The sequence below is a fragment of the Tupaia chinensis genome, unplaced genomic scaffold (genome assembly GCF_000334495.1).
Source record: "Tupaia chinensis unplaced genomic scaffold, TupChi_1.0 Scaffold148049_1, whole genome shotgun sequence".
Taxonomy (NCBI): domain Eukaryota; kingdom Metazoa; phylum Chordata; class Mammalia; order Scandentia; family Tupaiidae; genus Tupaia; species Tupaia belangeri.
In genome coordinates, this window is record NW_006207899.1 from 4,136,463 (window position 1) to 4,146,362 (window position 9,900).

A 9,900-nucleotide genomic window follows, 5' to 3' on the forward strand; every position below is an offset into this window, starting at 1 on the left:
TCCCCACCAAGTTATGACACAGTGAGAAGGCAATCGTGTAAACCAAGAAGAGAATGCTCCCCAGAACCTGACCATATTTTTCATATATTATGACATTGGAAAAGACAACAATTACCATTTTAATAATTTCTACATATTCACTTTTTTTTTTTTTTAGAATTTTTTGCCTTAGAGTACATGTGCTCACCTGAGAGAGAAAGAGAAAGCAAAAAGTGTGAAATCACCCCCAAGGGAGGGTGGACATACCACAATCTCTTCTCCTCCATTCTCCTCCTGGTATCTTGGGCACACGTGCACACATGCCTGGCATGATTTTCAATCCACCAGGTCTGGGACTCAAACTGCTGTTTGACGTATGGGAATTTGGCAACGCAAATAACTATGCCATCTATTGACCCCCCATATTCAAAAGGCAGTTATTTTTAGCTATTGTTGTATATTGTTGGAGGTATGGGTATAGTTGTTTATCTGTTGATATCAAACTCCTACAGACAATTAAGGTCCAACAAATGCATTAACTTAACTGGAGAAGAATTAGCAATCAAATATAAGAGAGTCCATAAAACAGATCTGGAACAAGTATTAGAGGCAAATGATAGATCAAGAACATTAGATGAAGATGAGAATTTTCAGAGGTCTCTGGAACTAAGTTGTCAATAAATTGATAGGGAAGATGAAGGAGCAGATGTTCGGAGAGCTCTTCAGCTCAATATGCAAAGTAATTTCAGAAATAAATCTCAAGATATTTCACAGACACCAGGCACCACTCTCATGTCAAATGAGTTGTGGAAGAGAAGAGAAGCCTACTTTCAAAAGTACCAGCTGCATCAGCAATAGATCTCTCAACAACAGTGACAAGAACAACAGAAACAGTAGCAGCAACAGCAAACAGATCCACCAGGACAGAGCTATCCATGTAAATTTACAGCAGTGTAAATGTAACCACAGTTTAAAAGCACTTGGGAATTATCTAGGTGATGCTATGAGGGAAGAAAACATTCTCCAGGCTCCAGTGACCATGTCTTTGAATGTTGTCAGAAATAATTTGAAAAAGGAAGAAAAAGTAATGCATTTTAAAAATCAAATGGCTATTTATACTTTTCTACATCATCCTGTGTGATGAGAGCATAGGATCCATTTTGATAATGTGTCAAAGAGAATAATTCTCGATAGAGGAAATAAGACTTTTAGATGGCTTGCACACTAAATGATTAAGCAGTATAAAAATGAATCTATAGGACTATATAATGATTCTCCAAGCACTAGCCAAAGAGGCATTTGGTAATTAACTAAATATGAAATATAAAATTATAAAATATGTCCTCTACAATTAAAATTGCTGAGCAGTAGAATCATGGCAACAACAGTTGGTTCCTGAGAATAACAGAAAAGCAGTAATTCAAAAGTCTAATATATTCTGTTTGCTTTTATGATGGTTCCCTTTGTTTTCCTCAGTAAAGTCTTTATAACTAACAAATATACTGTGGGTTTCATGGAAATAATTTCAGTTTGGTTTAAATGATAATATAAATATGCAAAAATACTTTAAATATGATTATAAATTCTTAGATGTATATTTATTTATAAAGTTTCCATTTACTTATGATCATGATTGTGTTCCCTCTTGGAGAATTTTTTTTTTTTGAGAGGTGTTTGCTACAGGGTGCATGCACTTGCCAGAAAGACAGAGAGACAGAAAGTGAGAAATTACCTTTCAGGGGCTATGGCCATACCACAATCCTCCATTCTCCTCTTGGGATCTTGGGCATGCATGCACATGTGCCCGGTGTGAGTTTAAGCCACCGAGTCAGGGCCTTGAACTGCAGTTGACTACATGGGAGTTCAGTGACATAGCCATTATGCTAACTGCTGGTCTCAGTCTCTTGGAGAAATTAATATTGATAGTAATCCATAATAAAATGAACAATATATATTTAGAAATAATCAATAAATGATTATTGATTCATAAGACTAAAGAATATAACATAAAATATAAAAAAAAAGTTCCATGATTGTCTGTTTTTTAAGAAAAAATTCTTGTTATTTTATAAATGAGAGAGAGCACAAGTGCACTTTATGTGTTTCAGGTCAATCAGCAAGGAACCAGAACCCACCATTGGCCATGTGGCTTCCAGTATGGAAGTTCAATACCTTATTGACTACATCATGGAGACTGGGTCCCAAGAATGTCTTTTTAAAATTTTTTTAATTTTAATTTTTTTCATGTTCTTTTATACATTAAATCACGTTATTGAGCTTAGAAAGTGAATATTCCAAAATGTGTAAATTTCTCCCTAGTCCAGTTGACAGTACTATAAAGTTATTTTCAACAGATAATACCCCATTTCTTTGTCCCATTAATACTTTGTCTCTATATTTTTCTCCTATATGTCCTTCCTCAGACTCTACTCTTTCACTAACACTATATCTGGTATTCACAACTATTTACTGTGTTTCTATATCCTTTAGTCAATCAGTTTTAGTCATAGAGTTTAGATACTCAATATTTATTAAGTGAGGACATATAATGTCTCTCCTTCATAGCCTGGCTTGCTTCACTCAACAGTAAATCTTCCATATTCATCCACTTTCTTTCAAAAGCCAGGGTCTTTTTTTTATGGCTGAATAGTATTCCATAGAGTATATCTATATGCTATTGGTTTTCTTTTTCTTTTTGCAAAGTAGCATAATTACATTCAAATATGTAATGCTACTACTAAGAAAGATATATTTAAAAGTATATTGAAAAGACTTTTAGATAAAGCCCAATCATGTATGATAAGTCTGAATGTCATAAGCATATAAGTGAAAGTTGCTCTACAGATGAAATCATATGAATTACAACTTCTTAGAAGTCCTATGGAGAAATAAAACAAAGTATCCAAAGATGCACAGGGAAAGAAAAATTAAGGCAAAATTCATGGTGATAATTTGAGACCAAACTGTTGTGAACACCAATATATTCTCCATAGAAGAGAATACCCAATGTATTTGTAATGATATCAAATTTTAAACTGTATTTGTTGGAAAGTCTCAAGTCTTTCATAGTCTACATTTTTCTCTGTAATGAAAATCTTCAAACAACTCTAAAGATATTTTTCTAAATAACCATTGACATAAATAGGGAAATTAAATATCTTCATGTGCTGGAAGATGAAAGCTGAAAAAAGAAAACTTAAAGTTGAGATTGATAAGTTAGTAAAAAGAAAAAAAATAGAATGGGTTCTGACAAACCAATGTAAACTTTCTCAGATTTTCTATATAGGTGATATAGATGTAAAGGTGGACTTTTGCTAAAGTCATGGTATTTAAATATAAAAAGAAATGTCAGACTCAAATATGCAATGACTATAAATAAGTAACAAATCAGAGTTGATGAACTGGAGTGATTATGTTATTAGTATTTATTTATTTATTTATTGGAAAGGCTTTTGCTATAGGGCACATGTGCTTGCCAGAAAGACAGAGAGAGACAGACAGACAGAAAGCAAGAAACCACCTCCCAGGGGGCATGGTCACACCACAATCCCTTCTCTTCCATTCTTCTCTTGAGATCTTGAGCATGGATATGCATGTGCTCAGCATGAGTTTAAGCCACTGGGTCCAGGACCTGAACTGCAGCTGACTACATGGGAGTCCAGCTACAGCCATTACACCAATTGCTGATCCTGATACTAGAATTTAAATGCTTGTATCTAAAGTGAAAATTTTAGTATGTTTAAAAACATATATATATATATATATACACACACACATACACAGATGTGTACACACACACATATACAAACACATTCCTTTTACTTTCTTAGTAGCAGTAAAATGCCTTAAGAACATTAGCTTCACAGTAGTATGTTTCTTCTGTAAAATATTAATTTGGTTGTTACCCAGATTGCTATTTTCTTTCTTTTCTTTTCTTTTTTTTGATAAGTTTTCGCTATAGGGCGCGTGCGCTCGCCAGATAGACAGAGAGAGACAGAGAGACAGAAAGCAAGAAATCACCCCCTAGGGGTGATGGCCATGCCGCAATCTCTTTTCCTCCATTCTTCTCTCGCGATTTTGGGCACGCATACACACGTGCCCGGCGTGAGTTTTAAGCCACCGGGTCCGGGACGCGAACCGCAGTCGACTTCATGGGAATCCAGCGACATAGCCATTATGCTAACTGCTGGTTCCCTCAGATTGCTCTTTTCAAGGACAATTGGTCCATGTACATTTTATTTGAAAAAGCACTATTTAGCACTTCTCTTTCTGAAAGACCAATACATATATTTTCAATATTTGTAATCAATACATCTTAAGAGAAATCTTGACACCATCCATCACTTAGCATATGTGACAGGGCAGTGTAGATGGTCACTTAAATGTCCATTGTCCAGCTTCTACAGAAAACAATTTAACTACATTGAAAAATAATGATTCTAAAAGAATAGTTCAGAATTGGTTACATTTCAATAATACTTCAATATTAAATTGAGGGAAGATATATTAAAATTCTGTACTATTCCAAGTAATTTGTTCATTTGTCATGTTCCATAAAATGCTACAATTAATGTCATATTGACTTTAATATTACCATGTTGGACCGTAATTTTCAACACACGCTTTGGCAGAAAAATCTCTGAGTAGTTTTCTTTCTTTGTAGTTTTAGTTTTTGGGTTATTTGTTAGATTTAGAAAACTTTCCCACCCATAAATCACCTTTCCTTTTCTTGATGGATAATGTTATAGTTTTTTCTCAGTCAGATATTAAGTGTTAGATTAAAGCTCCAAGGCTGAGTGATTACCTTTCATGGGAAATGCAAGTAAGCTTCACCATTAAAGAGCACACAATGAGTTCTAACAGTAACTAAGTCCTGCCCTCACAAGCCTGCCTTAGATCATTTGTTTTTCAGAAGCCACCCTGGAAATTATGTTTGTGTGTCTAAGCTTTTCTGGCTCTATTATCAATTGTCTTTTCTATTTTGTTATTTATATTTGAAACACTTTTGATTTAGTTTATAATCTTCCTGCAAGAGATACAATGTACTTTTGTGCTTCTTCATACATTATACATAACAATAAGCAAAATTTACAGCAGTGTAAGCAAAAGAATAGTTAGGTTTACTGCAATGTACTAAATTCAGCAAATTCAGCAAAAGACTTACAACTCTAGTAAAAACATTTTCATAAGCTTTGTGTGTTTTGAAATAAGCCCTTCAAATGTGTATGTGTTTGAGATATATAAACATACATGTACATATACATATTAATATATATTTATATATGTATAGTTTTCCTTCAGAGAAAAATGGAATGACTTAGTAAATTCAAGATGATGAGTAGAAGCACTCAGCGTTGTTAGCAGTAATTGTGTTTAATATTTTAGTTCCAAGTCTAAGCTCTTCCAAAACATTTGTTTAAAAGAAAACAAGCTTAATTTCAGTTTTCCACATAATAACTAAAGCTTCACTTGAGTATACAGTTGTATATATATAGGAGAGTATTGAAAAACAAACAAGTCTTAACGAGATAGCCTTATAGTTCCCGCAGTTCTGGTGGTGGGGAAGCCCAAGATCAAGGTGCTGGCAGTCAATATTGGATAAGGAATTTCTTTCTGCTTTAAAATTGACCCTTTTTACTGTGTCCTGATATGGGAGAAACATGAAAAGGGCGTTTGTTACATTTATGAGGGTAGTGTCTTTATCACTTAATCACTTCTAAAAATGCCCCACTTATTAATAGAAGCACATTGGATATTAGATTTCACTATGAATTTGGGGAGGGATACATATATTCAGATTACAGAACCTTTCTTTTCTTAGATCATTACTCAAGAAACTTGTGATTGTGAGTTCTTTCTCTACCTTTTTGAAAAGTAAATCTTTTTTTAAAGAATTATTTTATTTGACTTTATTTATTCATTTTAATTTAAAATTTTAATTTAATCAGAGAGGGACAGAGTGAGCATGAGAGTGAGAGAGAGAGAAAGCCACCAGGTCCAGGACTCAAACCATGGTCGGCCATGTGGGAGTCTGACACAAGTAGCCACCACACCACCTGCCAGCCCTGAAAAGAAAATATTAGCTTATTGACAGAGAAACAGAAAGCAAGAAATCATCCCCTAGAGGGGATGGCCATTCCGCAATCCCTTCTCCATTCTCCTCTTGGGATCTTGGACACGCACACACATGCGACGGGTGTGAGTTTAAGCCAACAGGTCCTGAACTGGATCCGCGGTCGACTACATGGGAGTCCAACGACATAGCCATTATACAAATTGCTGGTCCCAGTTTCTTGACATGTTTTAAGTCCTTGGATTTCTTTCTCAAGTATCTGGGACACATAAATCTGGAAATAAAATATCTGAGAAGGTTAGCACTCCAATCTCCTCGTTTCTCTTGAAGAGTAAGAACTGATCGGGTTCAATCGGTTGCTGATAACAGAAACACTTGAGTCTGTATAATTTATAAAAATGCAGGTTTATTCTAGTCATAGTTTGGAGGTCCAAGATCTAGCAACTGAATCTGGTAAGGGCCTATTTGCTGATAAATTACATGATTAGCCAGCAGAACCTTAAGGAGAGCACACAGTAACTGTGTCTGTCCCATTACTGCTCCTTATAAACCCATTCTGATACAATCTGGGAGGCTCACCCTGAGCCTAATTACTTTTCAAATAAAATAATAATAAAATGGTTCTAAATGTTTATGAAGGATTTACATGCTTGCTGTAGGGATTTTAGGAAAAACAAGCTAGCAGATGGTGTAATGGTTATATTGCTGGATTCCCATGCAGTCAAATGTGATTCGAGTGCCAGCCACTTTAAACTCGTGCTTTGCACATTTGCATGCGTGTCCAAAATTCTGAAAGAAGAATGGAGGAGAAAGGACTGTGGCATGGCTATACCCACTGGGGGGATAATTTCTGGCTTTCAGTTCCTCTGTGTCTCTTTGTCTCTATGGCAAGTCCCTATAGCAAAAATCTCTAAAAACAAACAAACAAGCAAACAAACAGAAAACACTCTGGGTACTTGTGTATGCATGCCCAAAGTCCTGAAAGGAGAATGGAAGAAAAGGGATTGAAAAACCCTACTGGCGAATGCTTTTTGCTTTTCTTTCTTTTGTTTGTTTGTTTCTTTTTTTTTTTCTTTTTTTTTTTTTTTCTATTTCCCTCTTTGGTGAGTGTATCCATTTTATAGCAAATTAAAACAAAAGAAATAAACAGAAAACCAGAAACCAAAATAAAAACAAAATCCTTCCTGTCTTTTGTTTTAGTGGAGTTAAGATCAATATCCCTATACTATTCCAATAGGGGTTAAGACTTCAAGTCTTCCTTACCTGTTTAACTCCATTCAGTATCATTATTCTTTAAAATCTTCATCCAGAATCACCAAGTGAAATAAATTTTGGAGAATCCATTTCTCTAAAACCTTAATTTTAGATATAATTCAGTCAGACAATATTCAATAGTGCAAATTCAAAGATCTCCAAAAAACTAATCATTTACTAATGAGAAATTTTATATTTTTATTTATACATTTCATTTTAAACAACCTTGTTTCCTATTCTCTTCTGCTGATACTATTTAATTTTACTTGACTCATTTAACAACTGAGGGTGATATTTTTATACTAATGTGGTTTTGCTATTTGAAACTCTTCCTATAAATGTGTTGACACTATACCAATACTATTGTATTTTCCAATGACTTTAAGTCATCTCTGGGTTTTTACTCTCTGAATGCCCTTTTCTCAAAAAGGAAAAGAGGAAGAAAAGACATTTATAGAAAAGAAACAGAACTTCTATCCTAAGACACCACTCTACACTAACAACTTTGCTGTGTTTTCTCCTTGGCCAATAATTGACAAGAGCTATATCTATGTTGATCTTCACCATGTGCATCCCATCAGATATCTTTGATCTTTCTTGCATGGACTTAAAGAGAAACATTTTCGCTAATAAAATATAATTAATTTCAGCAATTGGTGCTGGGGGAACTGGATAACCACCTGCAGAAAAGTGAAATTAAGCCCCTATATCTCACCATTAATAAGAATCAACTGAAAATGGATCAAAGAATTAAATGTAAAGCTTTACACTATAAAACTATTGGTAGAATACTTAAGGGAAATTATTGAAGACATTGGAGTAGCAAAGATTTCTTAAATAAGTCTTCTAAAACATAAGTAATTAACCCAACAAATAGACAAGTGGGATTGCATCAAACTAAAAACTTCCTTCCAGCAAAGGAAACAACAATTACAGTGAAAAGACAACCTTCAGAATGGGGTAAAATATTTGTACATTATTCCTTAGACAAAGGATGGATAACCAGAATTTATAGGGAACTTAAGCAATTGATTCAGAACCAGAATCTTTAAGAATCTACAACTTAAACAATCATCATTAAAAAAATCCAATTAAAAAAAAAAGGCGGGGGTGGGGGAGGCTAATTAGTTGAATAGACAATTCTCCAAGGAAGATTTATAAATGTCCAAAAGGCATATGAAAAAATGTTCAAAATTTCTTGTCATAAAGCAAATGCAAATTAAAATAGCAATGAAATACCATTTAACCCCAGTTAGAATGGCTAGGATAAAAATAATAATAATAATGATAATAAAGGACAAGAGCTGGAGAGGCTGTGCTGAAAAAAGAACCCTCTTACACTGTTGAGGGGAATGTAAAGTACTACAATCTCTGTTGAAAACAATATGGAGGTTCTTCAGAAACCTATAGATAGAGTTACTGTATAACCCAGTAATCTCACTCCTTACTATTTCCCCAAAGGCTAGGGAGACACTTGTACATCCATGTTTATTGTAGCATTGGTAACAATTGCTAAGACATGAAATCAACCAAAATGCCTGAAAAGAGATGCCTGCATTGAAAAACAGTGGCACCTATATTCTATGGAATATTACTTAATCATAAGGAACAATAGGACATTATCTTTTGATTTTAAATGGGTGAATATATTGGAACCATTAGATGGCATGATAGTTACATCACTGAACTCCCATGTAGTCAATCACGGTTTCAGTCCCAGACCTAGCAGCTTGAAACTCATGCAAGATGCATGTGCATGCGTTCCAAGGACCAGCAGTTAGCGTAACGGCTATGTCATTGGACTCCCATGTAGTCGACTGAGGTTTGCACCCCAGACCCAGTGGTTTAAAACTCACGCTGGGCGCAAGTGCTTGCGTGCCCAAGATCCAGCGAGGAGAATGGAGGAGAAGGGATTGTGGCACGGCCATCCCCCCTGGGGGGTGATTTCTCGCTTTCTGTCTCTATGTCTCTGTCTGTCTGTCTGGTGAGCACATGCACCCTATAGCAAAAATCTCTCCAAAAAAAAAAAAAAAAAAGATGTGTGTGCATGTGTTTCCAACATTTAGAGAGGCAAATAGAGGAGAAGGGATTGGGCATACCCATCGCCCCTGGGAGCTGATTTCTCACTTTCTGTCTCTCTTCTCTTTCTGTCTCTCCGGCTAGTGCACACACATTATAGCAAAAAAAAATCTCTCTTTAAAAAATGGATGAAAATAGAAGCCTAATGTTAAGTGAAATGAGCCAGACTTTTAAAGATACACATTGAGTATCTACACTCAACATGTATTGAATGTCTGCACTCTATGGCAGGAAATGATTCATTCAAAGACATAATGGTAAAGAGGAAAAGTGTAGATAGAGACTGTAAAGGAGGGTAATGGATGGCAGAGGGTGAATAAGAAAGGCAAAGAGAAGAAACACTTAACAGACTAAAGGAAATAAAATTCTCTGTTGAAATAAAAGAATCTCTAATTTTTGCTTTATAGAATTAAAAAAAGTTTCAATTGGTATCTAGATCTTACACAAATTTTTTTCTCATAACTTTTCAAAATACACTTTATTTTTGTCTGCTTTTTCTTTTTATCTATACTGAG

General features: G+C 34.9%; 1 pseudogene; it reads left to right on the forward strand.

Moving 5' to 3' along the window:
• Positions 1 to 1,057, forward strand: part of LOC102494517 (ataxin-3-like) — a 16,523-nt pseudogene extending 15,466 nt beyond the window's left edge.
• The last annotated feature ends 8,843 nt before the right edge of the window (positions 1,058 to 9,900 follow it).